The sequence below is a fragment of the Heptranchias perlo genome, unplaced genomic scaffold, assembly GCF_035084215.1.
Source record: "Heptranchias perlo isolate sHepPer1 unplaced genomic scaffold, sHepPer1.hap1 HAP1_SCAFFOLD_420, whole genome shotgun sequence".
NCBI classification, from domain to species: domain Eukaryota; kingdom Metazoa; phylum Chordata; class Chondrichthyes; order Hexanchiformes; family Hexanchidae; genus Heptranchias; species Heptranchias perlo.
The window spans coordinates 148,655-171,033 of NW_027139432.1; the positions used below are offsets into that span (position 1 = coordinate 148,655).

Genomic DNA, 22,379 nt, shown 5'->3' on the forward strand with positions numbered 1-22,379 from the left:
CATTCTATATTCCAGTAATATTCAGGTTTGTTGAAAATGAGATGAGATGAAATGAGCAGGTCCAACGAACAGGTCTGTGACACTACACGGTGTCTACAAAGTTATCGCCTGCACGTACAGTGAAGCGGACGGCAGTTTTCACTATTAAACCAGTAATTATTATGTTAAGAAAACAGGTGGCAGAGAAATACTCGATTTCAGCGCGGTGACACTGGGCCAGAGTAAAGTTCAGTTAATGTGATTGCCGAGTGGGGAGAGGGTGGATTTGGAACTCCTGTGCGGCTGCGCTGCGCATTGTCCAGATCTGCTTGGAGCGATATTCACTTCAATTCATCACTGACAGGGACAGTTTGATTCTAAGTTTCTTTTCCCCGGTGCTTGGTGAGATTTCAAAAATAAAGGCGACCCGTGCTCACCCCAAACTCGTCACTTACACGCTGACAGATACAAGGCCGTCACACTCTTCACCAGTGAGATGAAAGCGGAGAGCGATTTCACGGTCGAATACAATGGCGAACAAAACTCATTCAATGAAAGTGCAGGTCATTGAGGTGCCTTTAAAGTCCTGATTGTTTGAACTGAACTTCTTCCCAAAGTGTTTGAGATTCAGGTGGAGTGATTTGGGGACTTATTTTCCGTCTTTGCAAAAGTTTCAACAGCAGGTCAAGATCAAAAGTCGAGAGCAGAATGAAAGGATTTGCTGAAATTTGAGAACCAGGTAAGCTGACTTTAGAGCAAGGTTCTGTTTATTGAGAAAAAGCAAATAAAACGTTCATTCCGGAACGATCCAGAATCCGATCAACTCTCAAAGCAACTGTTACCCGTGATTTGATCACGCCGCCTTCTGCTGGCGGAATAAGTAATATAGATAGAAGCAGGAAGTTGAAAAGTGGGAATTGATCGATTAAGTGAGTGGGTAAAACTGCGGCAAATAGAGTTCAATGTGGGGGAGAGCGAGGTCATGCACTTTAAATCTAAGATCAATCAGTGTATTTTCTAAATGGTGATAAACTAGGAACTGTGGAGGAGCAGAGAGATTTAGGGGTCCAGAAACAGAAACCGCTACCAACCAACGCACAGGAACAAAAATTAAACAGCCGAATGTGCGGTTAGTACGGCCGGTTAACTCATTTGCACAGAGTATACCGTAATGTCATGATCACGGATTCGATTCTTGTAATTTACTTCTTTTATTTCGGGTTTTTGTAACTTTTAAAATCGAAGCTTTACGAAAAAAACCACAGACAAATTCACGGGGACAGTTTATTGAATAACATCCATTGTAACTTTACCCCTGGGCCGGAGAAACACGTCTTTCTTTTTATTTGTCTTTCTCCGGTTTGCAGATAAACGTTTAACTCGCGGCCTGTTCCCATGAATGATCATCAGCAGCAACAGACAGACAGAGCGGGTCTGACCGCCCCGAGATGGGGAAAAGGCATCACTTTCGAATAAAGTGCATCAAATCAAATAATCACCCGGCACCGAGAGAGACAAAACCAAGAGAAAAAGGCAGAAGGTAACAGAGAAATAAAAACCAAATAAAGACGATAGAAATATTTCCCTTCCTTGATGTCTCTCCATTCAATCCCCAATCCTTCAGTGGCGGGGATCAAATTTCACTGTAAATAAATGTGAGAATCGAAGCGAGGAAGAAGAAACTAAACAACCGGAAACTGCCGAAACTCGGGATTGAACCAAGGACCTTTAGATCTTCAGTCTAACGCTCTCCCAACTGAGCTATTTCGGCCCCACATCAAAGTTTCCCTTTATGTCATTGTCTTCAAAAAAATATAACCCCAGGAGGAATTGCCCCTCCTGTTCATTCCGCAATTCAAATGAAAGCATCGCACTCATCGCGACACGCCCGCAGTTCATAGATAAACATAGATTTACTAGGATGCTACCGGGACTTGATGGTTTGACTTACAGGGAGAGGTTAGACAGACTGGGACTTTTTTCCCTGGAGAGTAGGAGGTTAAGGGGTGATCTTATAGAAGTCTATAAAATAATGAGGGGCATAGATAAGGTCGATAGTCAAAATCTTTTCCCAAAGGTAGGGGAGTCTATAACGAGGGGGCATAGATTTAAGGTGAGAGGGGAGAGATACAAAAGGGTCCAGAGGGGCAATTTTTTCACTCAAAGGGTGGTGAGTGTCTGGAACGAGCTGCCAGAGGCAGTAGTCGAGGCGGGTACAATTTTGTCTTTTAAAAAGCATTTGGACAGTAACATTGGTAAGATGGGTATAGAGGGATATGGGCCAAGTGCAGGCAATTGGGACTAGCTTAGTGGTATAAACTGGGCGACATGGACATGTTGGGCCGAAGGGCCTGTTTCCATGTTGTAACTTCTATGATTCTATGATTCTATCGCACTCATGTTCACACACCTACAGTTAATATATAAACTTCAAACTTATATATACACACCCACAGTTCATATATAAACATCACACTCATATATACACACCCACAGTTCAAATATAAACTTGAAACTCATATATGCACTCCCACAGTTGATATATAAACATCGCACTCATATATACACACCCACAGTTCATATATAAACATCGCACTCATATATACACACCCACAGTTCATATATAAACATCGCACTCATATCTACACACTCACAGTTCATATATAAACATCACACTCATATATACACACCCACAGTTCATATATAAACATCGCACTCATATCTACACACTCACAGTTCATATATAAACATCACACTCATATATACACACCCACACTTCAGAAAGCAACAGCGCACTCCAACTGCACACCCACTTGATATCTACCCAAAGTCCTGTTTATTGTTCTCACTGAAGTCTGAACACTGAAAGTTTAACTGTTTTCCAGATACTTTCCGCCCTGCTTTGTATCTTCAAAGTTCAATTTGCTGAAGTCCGGCAAAGGGGGCGCGATATCGGTCCTGCCGGTGAATGCTGCTTCAACGGAAGTCTCGGTGTCCAGGAGCTGGCGGGGATTGGAAAGCTCTTGTGTCACACGAAGTGTCTGAAAGGCCCGGATACACCTGAAGGTTATCAGTGCGGTGCCCACACCTCGTGCTGTAATGTTAGCGAGCCGGACATCAACTTAAAAGGCGGCTTGTTGTAAACACGTTGTGGTCACAGTTTCTTTTTGTACATAACTGAACCTAAAACATTCAAAATACAATGTTTTCTTTGCTGCTTCACAACAAACAATATCTTATTATAAAGTTTCGCTCATTGGTTCCTCAGTGTCAGAGGGAGAATTGTCTAAAACTCCTCATTTATTTCATTGTTCATTCAGAATCAGACCACGGATTGACACAGAGAGATAAACACAGCGAGAGATACAGAGTATCGGTAAACACAGCGAGAGATACAGAGTATCGGTAAACACATCGAGAGATACAGAGTATCGATAAACACAGCGAGAGATACAGACTATCGGTAAACACACAGAGAGATACAGAGTATCGGTAAACACAACGAGAGATACAGAGTATCGGTAATCACAGCGAGAGATACAGAGTATCGGTAAACACATCGAGAGATACAGAGTATCGGTAAACACAACGAGAGATACAGAGTATCGGTAAACACAACGAGAGATACAGAGTATCGGTAAACACAGCGAGAGATACAGAGTATCGGTAAACACAGCGAGAGACACAGAGTATCGGTAAACACAGCGAGAGACACAGAGTATAGGTAAACACAGCGAGAGATACAGAGTATCGGTAAATACAACGAGAGATACAGAGTATCGGTAAACACAACGAGAGATACAGAGTATCGGTAAACACAGCGGGAGATACAGAGTATCGGTAAACACAGCGAGAGATACAGACTATCGGTAAACACACAGAGAGATACAGAGTATCGGTAAACACAGCGAGAGACACAGAGTATCGGTAAACACATCGAGAGATACAGAGTATCGGTAAACACAGCGAGAGATACAGAGTATCGGTAAACACAGCGAGAGATACAGAGTATCGGTAAACACATCGAGAGATACAGAGTATCGGTAAACACAGCGAGAGATACAGAGTATCGGTAAACACAGCGAGAGACACAGAGTATCGGTAAACACAGCGAGAGATACAGAGTATCGGTAAACACATCGAGAGATACAGAGTATCGGTAAACACAGCGAGAGATACAGAGTATCGGTAAACACAGCGAGAGATACAGAGTATCGGTAAACACAGCGAGAGATACAGAGTATCGGTAAACACAGCGAGAGATACAGAGTATCGGTAAACACAGCGAGAGATACAGAGTATCGGTAAACACATCGAGAGATACAGAGTATCGGTAAACACAGCGAGAGATACAGAGTATCGGTAAACACAGCGAGAGATACAGAGTATCGGTAAACACATCGAGAGATACAGAGTATCGGTAAACACAGCGAGAGATACAGAGTATCGGTAAACACATCGAGAGATACAGAGTATCGGTAAACACAGCGAGAGATACAGAGTATCGGTAAACACAGCGAGAGATACAGAGTATCGGTAAACACAGCGAGAGATACAGAGTATCGGTAAACACAGCGAGAGATACAGAGTATCGGTAAACACAGCGAGAGATACAGAGTATCGGTAAACACAACGAGAGATACAGAGTATCGGTAAACACATCGAGAGATACAGAGTATCGGTAAACACAGCGAGAGATACAGAGTATCGGTAAACACAGCGAGAGATGCAGAGTATCGGTAAACACAGCGAGAGATACAGAGTATCGGTAAACACAGCGAAATAGACAAGAGAAATGGGAAAATACGAACTGTCTCAAACACTATCAGACAGTTACAGGTCGATGCTCGGTATCAGTCAGATGAGCTGGGGCCTTTGCAGCTTAATTTGTCTCCTTGGCGAAGCTGGGCAAATTGCCTTTTCCGTAACAAGAGTTCATCGGTTCGATTCCCAGCGGTGCCTTTTTATTCTCTCTGATATTTACCTCATTTGTGAATTAAACGACAAAATAACACAGTGTGGTATTTGTATTAATTCCGGAGCCAACAAGGAAAGGACTGCAGAACTGCAATGCGGAAGTGCTCCTTCTTTGTACAGACGGACCTCCCACTGAAGTAGCAAGCACTTCGAGCTTGACAAATCATTGAATCGTTGGAGCAGAGAAGGAGGTCATTCGGCCCGTCGAGTCTGTACCGGCTCTTTGTAAGAATATTCCAGTTAGTCCCATTCCTTCGCTCTTTTCCCACAGCCCTGCAATTTTTTTCCCTTCTACTATTTATCTAATTCCCTTTTGAAAGCCACGATTGAATCTGCTTCCACCGCCCTTTCAGGCAGCGCATTCCAGATCAGAAATTCTCGCTGCTTATTTTTTTTCTCATGTCGCCTTTCGTTCTTTTGCCAATCACCTTAAATCTGTGTCCCCTGGTTCTCGAGCCTTCCACCAATGGGAGCAGTTTCTCCGTATTTACTTTATCTAAACCCGTCATAATTTTGAACACTTCCATCAAATCTCCTCTCAACCTTCTCTGTTCCAAGGACAAAACCCCAGCTTCTCCAGTCTATTCGCGGAACTGAAGTCCCTCATCCCAGGAACCATTTCTGCACCCTCTTTACTGCAGCTGTTCTGCACCCTCTCTGTATCAATTTTCACCCCATCCAATATCTGAACTACCTCCCTTTTTACTGTGACTTTGGCAGCATCTTCTTCCTTGGTAGAGACAGATGCAAAGTACTCATTTACTGCCTCAGTCATGCCCTCTGCCGCCATGCGTAGATCACCTTTTGGTCCCTAATCGGCCCTACCCCTCCTCTTATTCCCATTTCTCTATTTAAATGCCTACAGAAGACTTTTGGATTACCTCTTCTGTTAACCGCCAATCTCTGTTCATATTCTCTCTTTACCCCACTTATTTACTTTTCCACGGTACTTCCTATATTCAGCCTGGTTCTTACTTGTATTGTCAAACTGACATCTGTCATAAACCCCCTTTATCTGCTTCATTTAAACCCCTATCTCTTTCCTCATCCAGGGGGCTCTGGCTTTAGTTGCCCTGCCTTCCCGCCTCCTGGGAATCTACCTAGACTGTACCCGAAACATCTCCTCTTTAAATGCCACCCATTATTCGATTACATTTTAGCCTGCCAATCTTTGATTCCAATTTACACGGGCCAGGTACGTTCTCAACCCACTTGAATTGGCCCTCCTCCTATCAAGTATTTTATTCAAAATAGCTCCTTCTCCTTTTCCATTACTAATCTAAACCTTATGATACTACGATCACCGTTCCCTAAATAGTCCCGCACTGACACTTGCTCCACTTGATCCACCTCATTCCCCAGAACCAGATCCATCAATGCCTCCTTCCTCGTATCATTATGTGTTAATATTAACACTTGTGACGTGTTTGAATATTTGTTATATTAAATGTGAGATATTTGACCTGCGAATGTGTCCAAAACACGTTTTGAGGATACTGCTCCACAGGGCTTATTTTACAAACTTCTTTACCTACAACCAGCAACCAATCTCCATTAAAGGTTGTGAAGTGAAGCTGGTTTCAGAGAAGTTTTCGGCGTTCAGCTTTTCTCCGCAATGTACAATTAGTAGAAACTCATTCAGAGCACATCTTAGAATCAATGAGAATGTCAGGCACAGGATAGTTTGGATGGAACCCTCTCTTATAATAATTACAAAGTGTAATAGATTACAAAGTGAAACAGCCAATCCAATCTCTCTGTCACTTTCTCGGTGAGTGAACGTAAACCAGCAGAAGAAGCGAAAACAAAGAACTGAGCAGTTTTGTTTGTTTCCTTTTCCTTCGGGCGAGTACAGTTGAAGAGAATGATTTCTGTTTCCTGCTGGACACATAACTGGAATGAGCAGTGTATCTGGTTCCCATGGTACCCAGTGAAATATCCACGTTTATATCTCCCATTTACACCGATACCTTCCTTCCTCACTAATTATAGGAAACTTTTGGTCAGGTTCAATCACACTTCAGAAGTCCAGAAGCGGAAAGCAAGGTCGACACCTCATGGTGACGTCACCTACAGGCGAGAGAGGTTTGCAGGTTTACCTGGAGCTGTAAATATATAAACTCCTTCCAATGTACAAACTCCCCTCACCAACAGCAATTCAATTCTAACTGATCTGAGACTTTGGTCATTTATGGTGATTATACTTTGTGGAGTTAAAGCAGCAGTAAATCCATTGTGTGTTATATACATAGCCGTTCAGTCAATATAAAACATTGTCATCCGACCGACCATGAGCAATGCCACACGGGGTATGTTAGGTAACGGACAGTTCCGCCTCCTGCAGTTGTTCTCTCGGTCACACATCCGGCATCACCTCTCGGTCTCACACTTCAGAGTCACGCCTGAATATAAACACATTTCTGCTTCAGACTTTTACATGGAGATCAACAATTCACAATTCAAGATGGAGAGAGCAAAGAAATCAAATATTTAAGAACGTAAACAGATGGAAAATTCACCATAAATGACTGAGGAAAAAATGAAGCAAACGGATCAAGATGAACAATTAACAAAAGGTAACAATTAAAGAAAGGAGAAGGGGAACTGATCATATCGCCCCAAATAGTTTTTGAAAAATCCTTTCGGTTTTCATCTTAGTTTCTCCGTTAAGTTGGGGACGAACATCTAGAAATATTTTTCTTAACATCATAAAGACAATTAGAATACAACTTTCACAAAGTAGGCCTTAATCTGACTTATACGATAGCGTGTTATGTGTTTGTAAAATCTGCAACTGTTTCACCATTCTTCAAGTTTAGAGGGATGCTCTGAATATATGTTCTACATTGAAACGTAAGTGGATTAATAAAATAAAATGTGGAAGTTTTTTTATGAACATGAAGAGTTGCTTTTCCATGTTGGATGTCGCGATATATTTATTTACACAACTGTCATTTGTGAAATGATGGAATGTATTTATTTCTATATCTGTACGGGTAAGGAAATCCCCACTGGATCATTTCCAGGAAACAGTCAAGTACTTAAATTAGTTTGTCAAACCCAAAACACCCGTTGGGATTTGCTGATTGAAAATTTGAATGGAAATCGAGACCATCACAAAGCATTGGAACAAATATACCCACTGAGGTTTCGGGGTTGTTACTGATTTATTTCTATCACTGAGTAACCTATTTTAAACAGGGTGAAGCTACAAATCTAATGATAAGAGTCTGGGTTGGAGAAGGAACAGATGAAAGTATCAAATTTAATTACGCTGATTCCACAAACACTGCACACCACATCCCTTAAACATTGTAAACTGTTTCTACATAAAACTGGAGAGGGTGTAAATAGGAAGTAATAGAACAAAAAGCTCATTAATGTGTCAAATTTAATTTTGATATTGTTGCACAAACACTGAACATCCCATCGCTAAAACACTGTCCCGATCGAAAATCAGTCGGCAGGACCCTGAGCCACAGTGAAAATGCTGTGATTTCAACCTGGTTCAAAACACGCAGCCTTCTGATGTGGAGTCAGACGCGACTGTTCTTGCACCAGGCCCACAACAAGCGGCTGGAGCCGGATCCATTGGAGGGCGATCGGTGCAGACTGCCGCCGCGGCTCTCGGAATGTGAAAGGCGGAAAGAGGAGCAGCCTGACCGCCTCAACCACAGCACAGAATCCCCGCTCTCCCTCACGTTGCATCACTGACTCTGTGACGCAATGTTCGACTTCAACTTCATGGTTGGAGGAGACATTCAAATGTTGTGGGTTCGAGTCCCACCAGAGTTGGATTTTAGTTCAGGGAGCTGGGAAGTGAAATTTTGCAGCAAAACCGCAACCGGATCATTAATGTCCGTCAAGGACGGGAAACTGCCCCCGACACTTCATCTGACACAAGTGGCTCCAGTCACACCCGGATTTATGATTCTTAATCCACTCTGAGCTGGATTGGCGAAACTCTCTCAAGGAGGAGACTCAACATCTGCTCAGACCGAAAGTCAATCTGCTGGACTTCCGGCTCTGTCAGACTGAATGTTCCTTCAGACAGGTTTCTAACTGGACACATGCATCCTGCTGCCGTGTGAGCATTGGTGCTTGAGGGGGAGAATTCTTGCTTGTAGTAATTCTATTCCTGTAAAACGAGCTCCTGAAGTGTAGGATGGAAAGTATCCTGGCTGAGCGGTTCAAGGCGCTGGTTTAAAGCTCCAGTTAAATCCCACAATTTGTGGATGGATCAAAATCATAGTTTGTGTTTCCAAAACTGCAGCCTCTCTCCTGTAAACAAGTAATACTGAACATCTCATCTGCTATTGCAACAGCGCAGTCCGGAGGAACCACATGGCAATACAAATAAGTGGATGCATTTTGGAACAAACCAAATGTACCTTCAACTCCGGTCGAAATGTTCACAAGCAAAAGGATTGTTTGATCTCGGTGAGACTCGAATTAACAACCTCGGTATTTCCCGACCCTGTTCTGTCAGATAAGGACCGCGCACTGACCGATTGCGCCGCTGGAGCCCGGTCACTCTGATCACCTGTCCCACTCTGCTGGAAAGAATCTTAAGGTGAGAGACCCGAACCTGTGGAAACGTGTCCAGTCACTGTGATGAAAATAATATCTGCACTTCCACTTTCAGCTTCTTTCACATCCTCTGCTCCATCGCACGACAATCGGGTTTTCTGCGAACAGATCAAAATGAACATTGCCAGAAATTCTATCAGTGGTGAGATTTGAACCCAGCGCCCACGCAGTGATTGGATTTATTGTCTTAAAGCAGTGAGCTCCGTTCACACAACGCCTCGCCAGTCTCTCACATTTTGTTTAATGCCCAAATAAATAAATTGGAGCTAATTGACCGCATTTACCCCGTGCTGGGGTTGTTCTCCTCAGAGCAGAGAAGGTTCAGAGGAGATTTGATCGAAGTGTTCAAAGTCATGAAGGGTTCAGATAAAGTTAATAAAGAGAAGCTGTTCCCATTGGCGGAAGTGTCGAGAAACAGAGGACACAGATTTGAGGTGATTGGCAAAAGAACCAAAGGCGACATGAGGAAAATCTTTTTTACGCAGCGAATGGTTATGATCTGGAATGCGCTGCCTGAAAGGGCGGTGGAAGCAGATTCAATCGTGGCTTTCAAAAAGGAATTTGATAAATACTTGAAGGGGAAAATGCAGGGCCACGGGGAAAGGGACGGGGAATGGGACCAATGGGATTGGTCTCACAAAAGGCAGGTCAGGGATTGATGGGTTGAATGGCCTCCTTCTGTGGTGTGTTCATTCTGTGATAAATATTATTTTACACACAGTGAACAGACCATCCCTGAAAGACTGCCCCGCGATAAAACAGAGTGACACTGAAACGTTGCGAAAATGCAATGACCCCGACGTGATTCGAACACGCATCCTTCTGATCTGGAGTCAGACGCGCTACCGTTGCGCCACGAGGTCCACAGCGCCCACCTGGAGCCGGATCCATAGGAGGGAGATCGGTACCGACCGCCACAGGGACTCGAAGAGGCGGAAGCAGCAGCAGCAACACCGCAGGAGCCCCGCTCTCCAATCCAGCCGTTACCTGCGGAGAGCTGCCAGTCCCGGCCTGAGCCCTGTCTGGGAGCCGCCTGCCATTCAGTCTTTACAGAACGGGACCGATCCAGTTTCAGCTCACACACAAGCTCAGGAATCCCACTCCTGACAGATTCACTTATTTAAACCTTGTTTAGATTCAGTGAATTGGGATTTAATTCAATCCTCATCTGCCCTCCGCTCTGTCAGTTCAGGACTTTATTTAAACCGATACTTGGAGCTCTGTTTTCAGGGTGCCGGCTGTTAAAGCATTTCTCAGTCCCACCACGAACACTTTTTGCTGCTAACTTCTGCTTAATACAAAGTTCCCAGGAACGAAGGAATTTCTCCTGGGTACTGAGTTCGAGTTAAGGAACAATCGAGGTGCGATTACACTACTTGGTGTATTCTATAGGCCACCAGCTGGTGGGACCGATATGGAGGAGCAAATTTGCAGGAAAATTAGAGAGAGGTGCAAAAGCCATAGAGTGGTGATAACAGGGGATTTCAACTATCCTAATATAGACTGGGATAACAATAATATAAGGCGCAAAGAAGGGGAAGAATTTTTGAAATGTGTTCAGGATAACTTTCTCGACCAGTACGTTTCTGGCCCACTGAGGAAGGAGGCATTGCTGGACTTGGTGCAAGGGAATGAGGCGGGCCAAGTGGAGCAAGTGTCAGTGGGGGAGCATTTAGGGAGCAGCGATCAGTATCATTAGGATTAGAATAGCTATGGAAATGGACTCTGTCCACTCTAAAGTAAAAGTACTCAATTGGATGAGGGTCAATTTCAGTGGGATGAGAACAGATCTGGCCCCGGTAAATTGGAATCAAAGATTGTCAGGCAAAATTATAATTGGACAGTGGGCGCCTTTTAAAAAGATGATTTGGGGACATAGAAGGTACATTCCAACGAGGTAGAAAGGTCGGGCAACTAAAGTCAGAGCTCCCTCGATAATAAGAGAGATAGAGAGTAAGATGAAGCGGGAAACATAAAAGTGAATCAAAAAGTCTTCTGCAGGCATGTTAACAGTAAACGGGTCGTAAGAGGAGGGGCGGGGACGATTAGGGACCATACAGGAGATCGACTCACGGAGGCAGTGGGCCTGGCCTGAGGGACTAAATGAGTTCGACGCACCACACCTCAGGGAGGATATATTGGCCTTGGAGGGGGTGCCGCGCAGATTCACCTGAATGGTAGCGGGGCTAAAATGTTTAAATTATGCGGACAAGTTGCAGAGAAAAGGTTTGTATTTCCTTGTGTACAGAAGATTAAGTGTTGATGTATTCCAGTTGTTGATGGTGATTAAATGAGCCAATGGTGTGTGTGTGAGCTGTGAGACAGCTTGAAATCCCAATCCTCTCCACCACTGGGGAGTGAGTCTTCCAACATACAGGGATTTTCACTCGTCCAAGTTTCATCCACATTTTCTGCCCTTCATTTCTCCGACCTGCTTGTTGCGCCTTTCCCTTCAATTCAGGACTTACAGGAAAAACTCGATTCTGCCGTCAATCTTCGGGTCACATGGTGAGATTTCAAATAATTGAAATCGACCCTGATCACCCCCAATATCGTCACCGACACGTTTGACGAGTGCAAAGCGGCTTCTATCGCGGTTTGTCTGCACAACTCATTCAAAGATACTGTCGGGAATTGGAGGGTCTTTCAAGTCATGACACGAACAGAACAGTTCGCACTGCCGTTTTCCGCAAGACGCTTCAGATTCATGGGGAATGATTTCGGTCTGGCGGTTAAATCAGTTCCCTCTTCACAAATCCGCCTTTGAACCCGGGACTTTTAGTATTTTTGATAACCGATACCAAACTGGTTTGTCCTGTATTTTACATTACTGTCTAAATATTACAGATAAGCAGAGCACTTGAGCTGTCACAGCTGTGACTTTGACTTTTCTCCCTCTCCTCTCGATCTCCCCGGTAACTGCCACTAACCACAATCTTCTCTCACACTTCTCCATCAGGAAGTTCCGAGCCTCGGTTTGCAAATGAAATAACGCCCATCTCTCCAATCACCGACAGCCCAGAGAGAGTTTCTTAGTTTCAGCTCCCAATTTCCCCAAATCCTCAAAGTAGCATGAAAATAATTGTCCTTACGTTAATAATAATAATATAATTAAAAGTTCTTATCGTCTGGGGTTTTGTTTCAGATTCCACGGCTTTTAAAGGTCACTGCGGATGTTTAACGAATCGCCTCTTGTTTGGAGGCTTCTGTGTGGGAAAGATCAGGAAGTGATAATTGAGAGACCGAGGATGAAGCTGTTTGATGGGAGCACTGGGGACACAGACCGTGCGCGGCTCCAGTGGAGCAATCGGTCAGCGCGCGTTATTTCTACAATAATTATACACTCGAGAAATGCTGGGGTTGTGAGCTCCAGCGCCATCTAAAGTAGTTGAACCTTCTAAACATTTTGACTGGAGTTCAAGGTACAACCGGTTCCATAACACGTCGACTTCTTCATGTCCCCATGTGGGCACTGAGGCTCCTCGGGCCTCCCGTCTTGCAATAGCAGGTGAGAGTTTATTTGTTTATAGGAGGGAGAGGGGGCGATTGGCGAGAGCTGAAATGGTGAAGCGGCCGGCACGACATCTTTAAATCTAAAGAACCAAACACACAATTCTTCTTTCCGTGAAGCAGGGATTCATCGGTTTGAAGTGTCGTGTAGGGAAAATTCGGGAGGCAAATCTGCTGCCTGGTGTCACGGTGTAACGGGTGAAATTATTCAGCTTTCAATTGTTGATCGGCTGAAATGTCGAGAGGCCTTTCCCAGCTCCCGTGTGGAACAAGTTCAGCTTTTGAGCCATTGGGTAAAGTGTATTTTTAAAATTGCTGCGAACGAATGACAAGACATTTTGTACAAACAAGAAGAATTGTAAACTCATGAGTTCGCTGTCCATGTTTCTTACATCATGTTCAACAGAAACAAGGATTCTCCTCAACACGTTGCTGAAAATTGTCGAAGAGATACTCCCCCGAATTCGACATCGACAGGGATAATTCAGAGTCCCACCATGAATCTGTCTGATGGAAACCAATCGAACAACGAGCCTGGATAGCTCAGTCGGTAAAGCATCAGACTTTTAAAACAGGTAGTGATCTGAGGGTCCAGGGTTCAAGTCCCTGTTCAGGCTAAAAGTTTTAAAACAGCTGGCAAGTTCTGCTTTTCCAGCGGACCAACATCAGCGAAAGGAGCAAGAGTTGGCCATTCAGTCCCTCGAGCCTGCTCCGCCATTTGATAACGCTGATCTTCGACCTCAACTCCACTTTCCCGACCGATCCCCATATCCCTTGAGTTCCTTCGTGTCCAAAATTCGATCTACATCAGTTTTGAATCTATTCAATGGTTCAGCATCCACAGCCCTCAGGGGTAGAGAATTCCAATGGTTCACAACCCTCTCAGCAAAGAAATCTCTGAACTAAATGGCCGGCCCCTTATCTTGAGATTATAACCTTTAGTTCTAGACTCTCCAGCGAGGGGAAACAGCATCCCAGCATCTACCCTGTCAAGCCCTCTAAGAATTTTATATGTTTCAATGAGATCACCTCATCATTGTAAACTCCAGAGAATATCGGCCCATTCTGCTCAATCTCTCCTCACAGGACAAACCTCTCATCCCAGGAATCAATCTAGTGAACTTTTGTTGCACCCACTCTAAGGCAAGTGTATCATTCCCAGCTAAGGAGATCAAAACTGTACACAGTACTCCAGATGCGGTCTCACCAAAGCCCTATATAATTACAGCAAGACTTCTTTATCCTTGTTCTCCAACCACCTCACAATAAAGGCCAACACACCATTTGCTTTCCTAATTGCTTGTTGCACCTGCATGTTAACTTTCTCTGATCCGTGTACAAGGACACACAAATCCCTCTGAATACCAACACTTCGTAGTCTCTCACCGTTTGAAAGATATTCTGCTTTTCTATTCTTCCTACCAAAGTGAATAACCTCACATTTCCCCACTTTATACTTCATTTGCCAACTTCTAGCCCACTCACTTATCCTGTCTGTTTCACTTTGCATCCTCTTTGCGTCCTCCTCACAGCTTACTTTCCCACCTAGTTTTGTATCGTCAGCAAACTTGGATACATTACACTCGGTCCCCTCATCTAAGTCATTAATATAGATTGTAAATAGCTGAGGCCCAAGCACTGATCTTCACAGCACCCCACTAGTTACAACTTGCCAACCCCAAAATGACCTGTTTATTCCGACTTTCTGTTTTCTGTAAGTCAACCAATCCCCAAACCATGTTAATATATTACCCACAATCCCATGAACCCTAATCTTGTTCAACAAACTTTTGTGTGGCACCTTATCGAATGCCTTTTGAAAATCCAAATATTCTATATCCACTGGTTCTCCCTTACCAACCCTGCTATCTAAACCCTCAAAACCTCTAATAGAGTTGTCAAACACGATTTCTCTTTCATAAAACTTGTTGCATGTGCCTAACCATATTATGATTTTCTAAGTGCCCTGTGACCACGTCCCTAGTAATAGATTCCCGCAATTTCCCTCCTACTATTTTCAGGCTAAAGGGCCTGTAGTTCCCTCTTTTCTCACTCCCTCCTTTCTTGAATAGAGGGGTTACATTTGGTACCTTCCAATCCATGGGGAACTTTCTAGAATCATGGGAACTGTGGAAGATAAAACCAATGCATCCACTGTCTCTGCAGCCACCTCTTTTAAAACCCTCGGATGTAGGCAATCAGGGCCAATGAATTTGTTAGCTTTTAGTCCCATTAATTTCTCCAGTACTTTTTATTTACTAATCTTAATTGCTTTAGGTTCCTCACTCTCATTAAAACCTTGGTTCCCCAATACTTCTGGTATGATTTTTGTGTTCTCTACTGTGAAGACAGATACAAAATACTTGTTTAACGTCTCTGCCATTTCCTTATTCTCCATTATAAATTCTCCTGTCTCTGTCTCCAAGGGACCCATGTTTACTTTCGCTAATCTCTTCCTTTATACATATTTATCAATTTCTTGGTCATCCTTTGCTGATTTCTAAAACTCTCCTAATCCTCAGGCTTACTATTCTTTTTGGCAACATTATAAGCCTCTTTTAACCTAAAATATCATTAATTTCTCCAATTAACCAAGGTTGGACCACTTTTCCGGTGGAGTTTTTAATGTTCCATAGAAAGTAGAGTTATCTGATCTGAATTTCCATCCTGTACTTACAGTGATAACTTTTATAAACTCCTTTTACAGGGGAGGATTTGCAGACAGGAAACTCAAACCAAAGATCACGTCAAGATCTGACAGAGTCACTCGATTCATCAGGACCTGAATATCATCGGCCTTTGAATGTGGAAAGAGAAACATTTGTCTGTTCTATCTGTGGGAGAAGATTTCTAACATCAGTGTGAGTGGAAAAGCACCGAGACACACACCCGAGTGAGAGTGTTCCAGTGCACTGACTGTGGAAAGAGCTTTAACCAGTTACACAGCCCGAAAAAACATCGCACCATTCACAGCGGGGAGAAACCATACACGTGTTCTGTGTGTGGACGAGGCTTCAACTGATCGTCAAACCTGGAGAGACACAAGGACACCCGGACCACGGAGAAACCGTGGAAATGTGGGGACTGTGGGAAGGGATTCAATTACCCTTCAGAGCTGGAAACTCATCCACGCAGTCACACTGGGGAGAGGCCGTTCACCTGCTCCGTGTGTGGGAAAGGATTCACTTGGTCATCGACCCTGCTGACACACCAGCGAGTTCACACGAGGGAGAGGCCGTTCCCCTGCTCTGTGTGTGGGAAGAGATTCACTCAATCATCCCACCTGCTGACACACCAACGCACCCACGCTGGTGAGAAGCCGTTCTCCTGCTCCGTGTGTAAGAAGAGATTCACTCGGTCATCCCTCCTTCTGTCACACCAGCGAGTTCACACTGATAAGAGACGTTTAAATGTTCTGACTGTGAGAAAAGATTTAAAATCAGAAATTATCTGCTGAGACATCGACGCACTCACACTGGGGAGAGACTGTTCACCTGCTCCGTGTGTGGGAAAGGATTCACTCAGTCATCACATGTGCTGAGACTCCAGCGAGTTCACATATGACTGCAGGGGTTGGATTCTGCTGTTAATCCCATCCAGGACTGAACCATGTTCATTGTGACAGTTGGGGTTTGTTTCTCCTGATGTTAATAACCCCTATAACTGGGCTGGAGTTTAATATTCAGGATATTTGTGAAATAAATCAGCTTTATTTTAAACCCTTGTTGTAGATTTTGGTCTTTCCCACCTGAGTGTTTAGCATCACCTGACTGGAGCTCAGAAAGGACAATCTGGGGGGAGGATCGTCCGGTGGGAACAGAACTTCAGCCTGGACACAGTCCTTCAGGGCCACACTGAGAGGGGCAAACGGCACTTTGGTCTTTCTCGTCTCTCTTCACTGACAGAAAAGTCACCGTGCGGTGTCCAGTCTAAAAATGACTGTGGTAATTATTCTATGAAGATTTAACCTGTTCGTGTGACAGTCCTGAGTCTACCATTTAAGGCAGGTGTTCACTCATTTAAAATAAACCTGTTTAAAATAAATGGGTTGAAGTCTGCATGAAAATAGCAGAGGGAGGAGTTCACAGGAGCCTGTTAACTGCTGGTACAATTATACAACAGTCATTTGATCTCCAGATAAAGAAGGACCTGCAGTGTGTTCCAGAATTCCCGGTTTTATTGATGTGTGCGTGTTAGACACCAGGATCAATAAAAATACACGATCCGGACCATCCACAGGGTGGGGGCGATCCCGACAGTTATTCTGGGATCACTCCCACTGCGGAACTCCACCACTGACCCTGCTGAAGGTTGTAGGCTCAGGGAGTGGGGCCTCCAGGAGTGGACTGTAAGATAGCTGACAAAGATATGCTGAGGTACCAGAGGAATCCTTACTAAGGAACCGTCTGGGGTTTTACCTCTCAGTGTGGGTCTAGCGGTGAATGATTCCTGACTCCCCGAACTGTCTTACATTTAACCCAGATCGGATCAGGATGAATTCAGTTTACAGGAGAATTGGATCAAATATCACCCACAATCGAGGGAGACAAAAGCAGCCATTAGAGAAGCTCAGAGATCTTTGGAAAAGAAGATGGTGCCCAATTCTGAGAATAATAGCAAATGTCTTTCCAGCTCCGTCAGGAGTCAGAAGACCATTAAAGATGCTTCAGGGCCACTGAAAGACAGTTCAGGACAGATTCCCGGGCTATGGCAGAGCTGTTGAATGACTATTTCTCAACAGTCTACACTCCTGTGGATGAGGCTCAGATTCCAGCTGTGGGATGTGCTGTCAACAATAACATCATAAATATTAAAATAGAATGGGATGTCACTTTGGATAAAATATGAACTCTCAAAATGCATTGTGCTCCAGGTCCAGATGATATCCACCCCCGGGTGTTTAAAGAGATGGGACGGGTGCTCTGTGAGCCCCTTGCCTGTATCTTCAACAGCTCAATAGAGTCAGGGATTGTCCCCTGAGATTGGAAGGGAGCTCACGGAGTTCCCATTTTCATTAAAGGGGACAAATCAGAGCCGGGGAATGACAGGCCCATCAGTGTGACCTCGATCAGAGGGAAGATGCTTGAAGGGATCCTAAGAGATGCTGTTTATGATCACGGGGAAAGAGAAGGAGCCATTCGAGATACTCAACACGGCTTCTGGGAAAGAAAATGGTGTCTGACAAACTTGCTTGAGTTTTTTGAAGAAGTTGCTGGGTTAGTGGATGAGGGTAATCCGGTTCACATTGTCTCTCTCAGGGATGTCAAACTCATTTCCTATGGTGAACCTGACCCGATATCCTGGCACTTGGCCTGGGCCACATTCAGCAAAAGTTATTAAACTAGAAATAGATGAAGATGAACTATATTGGTATTTACTTACATTTAGATTTTATTTACAGCTACTGCTGCTCCCGATACCTGGCACCTCTGAGCTTGAACTATTGCACCAACATTTAGAGTAAATGACTGGGCTGAGGCCTGTCTTGGATAAAAACATGAGGACCACTTGTCATTACAGAACTGTGTGCCCCAAACACTAACCGTGGAAGTGAATTCCACAGACTGCCTACTCCCTATGTAAAGAAGTTTCTCTTGACGACTGCTCGAAAACAGAGAGTGGGGTTAATTGTAGCGACTCACACTGTATAAGGTGGAAAGTGGGGCTCCACAAGGATTGGTTCTGGGACCACTGTTCACAATTCACATCAACGAATTGGACTCGGGAATCGGAAGTACAATTTCAAAATTTACAGATGACACCAGATTGGCGGGGTGGGGTGGAGTTTGGATAATATTGATGAAGATTGCGACCAAATACAAAATACATCAATAAACTTGCAAAATGGGTGTATAATTGGCCAATGAATTTTAATGCAGATGACAGTGAAGTGGAGCATTTTGGTTGCAAGAATTTGGAAATTGTGCCCTGTATCCCCAAGTCCAAGTCATTAATGTATATCAAGGAAAGCAGTGGTCCCAGCACCGACCCCTGGGGAACACCACTGGACACCTCCCTCCATTCCGAAAAACAACCGTTCACCACTACACTCTGTTTCCTGTTATTTAGCCAATTCTGTATCCATGCTGCTACTGCCCCTTTTATTCCATGGGCTTCAATCTTGATGACAAACCCATTATGCGGCACTTTATCTGACGCCTTTTCGAAGTCCATACACACCACATTAACTGCATTGCCCTCATCTACTCTCTGTTACCTCATCAAAAAACTGTATCAAGTTAATTAAACACGATTTGCCTTTAACAAATCCGTGCTGGCTTTCCCTAATCCTTGTCCAATTGACTGCTAATTCTGTCCCGGATTATCGTTGCTTGAACTTTCTCCACTACCGAGGTTAAACTGACTGGTCAGTAGTTGCTGGATTTTTTCTTTCACCCTTTCTTGAACAGGGGTGTAACATTTGTAATTCTCCAGTCCTCTGGCATCACCCCCATATCTAAGGATGTTTGGAGGTTTTTTGCCAGTACCTCTGCAATTTCCACCGTTACTTTCCTCAGCAACCGAGGATGCATCCCATCCGGACCAGATGACGGATCTACTTTAAGTACAGCCAGCCTTTCCAGTACCTCCTCTTTATAAATTTTTCGCCAATCCAGTATCTCTGCAACATCTTCCTTTACTGATACTCTGGCAGCGTCTTCTTCCTTGGGAAAGACAGATGCAATGTATTTATTTAGTACCTCCGCCATGCCCACTGCCTCCCACTGCAACTAATGCGTTATAATCTGGGCCAGTGGTGCAATGGATAACGCATTAGGTTCGATTCCTACCTGGCTTGGATTTTTTTATGCAAAATTTTATGGCATTCAATACCTTGCAAGCTGTCCTACTTGGTGGTGCTGCCTGGCTCCATACCTGGTAAGTGCCTTCTCAGTGCAGCAAGCAGTGCATCAGTGTCATAATCTGAAGGGCTTGAATTCAATCTTCAGAGACGTCATCAAGGATTACGAAGCTTTTTTTCCATCTCTCACCTCATCTTTCCATCTTTGCTGCATCGCAAAATCAAGAACTTTTGCTTACTGCAGCACATCAAAAGATTTGCTGCCCCTTGATCTCTCTGTTCCCAAACACACAGTGGAGTTTCGGAAGTCCATGGGCGATGGACTCACTGACAACACTCTTGTTTCTGTATAATTGCCCCAAGACAAACGGTGAGTGGAGAATATAATAAACGATCCCGCTACTTCTCACAGGCCAAGTGAGCGCTCCACCAGTTGAGCTAATTCCTCGTTTGCTGTTTGTAAATCGCCCCTCACAGTTCCTGCCTCACACTCGCCTTCAAGCTGCTCCAAGACCAGCAGAGAAATCTTGCCTTGGGTTGGCGCTCCCTGAATATATTAAATACTTTGCTCCAATCGGCGGTATCGAGCATCAGCAAGTGAGGAACAGCAGAACGGGAAGCCACAGTAATCATGAGTGATGCTGAGAAGAGCCCGAGCCTTCGGAAGGAAGACGAGGTCACCGGAAAGCAACAGCCGCCCGAGCTCGAGGAGCAGCGAGAGCCCTGACTGACTGACTGATCGAAGACCATTTTGCCTGAAATTGAGGGCGATTTGAAGTGTTGCTGCTCAAAGGCACTCCCTGCTGGTGAGCAGAGGGAAATGCTCGAGTGAAACAGCCGTGCTCGGGCAGACACAGAAAGCCTTTTGGTTTTGGAAAGGAGAAGAGGTGTCTTGTGCCTGAGTGGCAACATGTTAATCTGTGAGCTGCCTGCAAAGTTCAGAGAGTGACCTTGAGGTAATTGCTGCTTATTCCAAAATCACACTCACTCCTTCGAGCCGGAATTGAACCAGCGACCTAAGGATGACTTTATTTTGTTTAATTCACTACAGTCCTCCGCTCTACCAGCTGAGCTATCGAAGGGAAGTGATAAACAGTGCTGTCTTTGGTGATTGTTCACCGTGCGCCTGTTGACACGTTCAGACTCGTGGAGTCCGGTGCTGATCGAAGACTTCTTTTGCCTGAAAGCGAGAGCTGAGTGTTTTGAAGTATTGCTGCTCAAAAGCGCTCCCTGCTGGTGAGCAGAGGCAGAGCAGCCTTGTTTGGGCAGACACAGAAAGTTTTCAGGTTTGAGAAAGGAAAAGAGGCGTCCTGTGCCTTCATGGCAACATGTTAATCTGTGAGGTGCCTGTAAAGTTCAGAGAGCGACCTTGAACTAATTGCTGCTTATTGCAAAATCACGCGTTCTCCTTCGAGCAGGAATTGAACAAATGACGGAAGGATGACTTTGTCTTATTTTCCACGACAGTCTTGTCGCTCGACCAGCTGAGGTATCGAAGGGAAGCGGCAAAAATGTTTCACTTTGGTGATTGTTCACCGTGCACCTTTGACACACCCGGACTCGTGGATTCCAGTGCTCATGACTGAAGCTGACTCGGTACCTGCTCATACCGCAGTGCTGTGGGAGTGGGAGCTGCTCCGTGTTCTCCACAGCCTGGGCCAGTGACACAATGAATAATGGGACTGATTATTGATCTGGAGATTGTGGGTTTAAGTTTACGGAGGGTGTAAAGTGGAAGGCTGGGCCTGGAGAGCATTGGAATAGTCGAGTCTGGAGGTAAACAAAGGCACGGATGAGGGTTTCAGCAGCAGAACTTCATTCTGGGAGTTGGGATTTGTTTCTGCTGATGTTAATAACCGCGATAACTGGGCTGAAATTCAATATTCTGGATCTCTGTCAAATAAATCAACTTTCTTTCAAACAGAATGGGTCAATTACTTGATGAATTCAACACAAGAGACTAATTGATGTCCTAATTACCGATTATTTTGCCTTTTCTCCTTTCTCACTCCAGATTATTTCAGTTCCCATACCTTCAATTACTCTCATGGCCAAGTCCCAGCTCCCCAGACCTGTGCTATTTCCTCCAATAATCCCTGCTCTGTCCTGAATTAATCCATTTTAACCCTACACTGTGTTATTTCCTCCAATAATCCCTGATGTCTGTCCTGAATTATCCATTTTATCCCTACACTGTGTTATTTCCTCCAATAATCCCTGCTGTCTCTCCTGAATTAATCCATTTTATCCCTACACTGTGTTATTTCCTCCATTAATCCCTGCTGTGTGTCCTGAATTAATCCATTTTATCACGACACTGTGCTATTTCCTCCAATAATCCCTGCTGTCTGTCCTGAATTAATCCATTTTATCCCTACACTGTGTTATTTCCTCCAATAATTCCTCCTGTGTGTCCTGAATTAATCCATTTTATCCCTACACTGTGTTATTTCCTCCATTAATCCCTGCTGTCTGTCCTGAATTAATCCATTTTATCCCTACACTGTGTTATTTCCTCCAA

General features: G+C 44.3%; 1 protein-coding gene and 4 non-coding genes across 5 annotated transcripts in view; 2 read left to right on the forward strand and 3 right to left on the reverse strand.

Moving 5' to 3' along the window:
* Positions 1–22,379, forward strand: part of LOC137312324 (zinc finger protein 271-like) — a 175,951-nt gene that overhangs the window by 147,209 nt on the left and 6,363 nt on the right. The gene's annotated exons all lie outside the window — the stretch shown is intronic.
* Positions 1,678–1,750, reverse strand: trnaf-gaa (transfer RNA phenylalanine (anticodon GAA)). Its single transcript has one exon. It is a non-coding gene; the product is annotated as a tRNA-Phe (tRNA).
* Positions 10,338–10,409, reverse strand: trnaw-cca (transfer RNA tryptophan (anticodon CCA)). The gene has a single exon. It is a non-coding gene; the product is annotated as a tRNA-Trp (tRNA).
* On the forward strand, positions 13,589–13,673 carry trnak-uuu (transfer RNA lysine (anticodon UUU)). Its single transcript is given in 2 exon segments — positions 13,589–13,625; positions 13,638–13,673. It is a non-coding gene; the product is annotated as a tRNA-Lys (tRNA).
* On the reverse strand, positions 20,847–20,940 carry trnay-gua (transfer RNA tyrosine (anticodon GUA)). Its single transcript has 2 exons — positions 20,904–20,940; positions 20,847–20,882 (listed from the first exon to the last, which is right to left on the reverse strand). It is a non-coding gene; the product is annotated as a tRNA-Tyr (tRNA).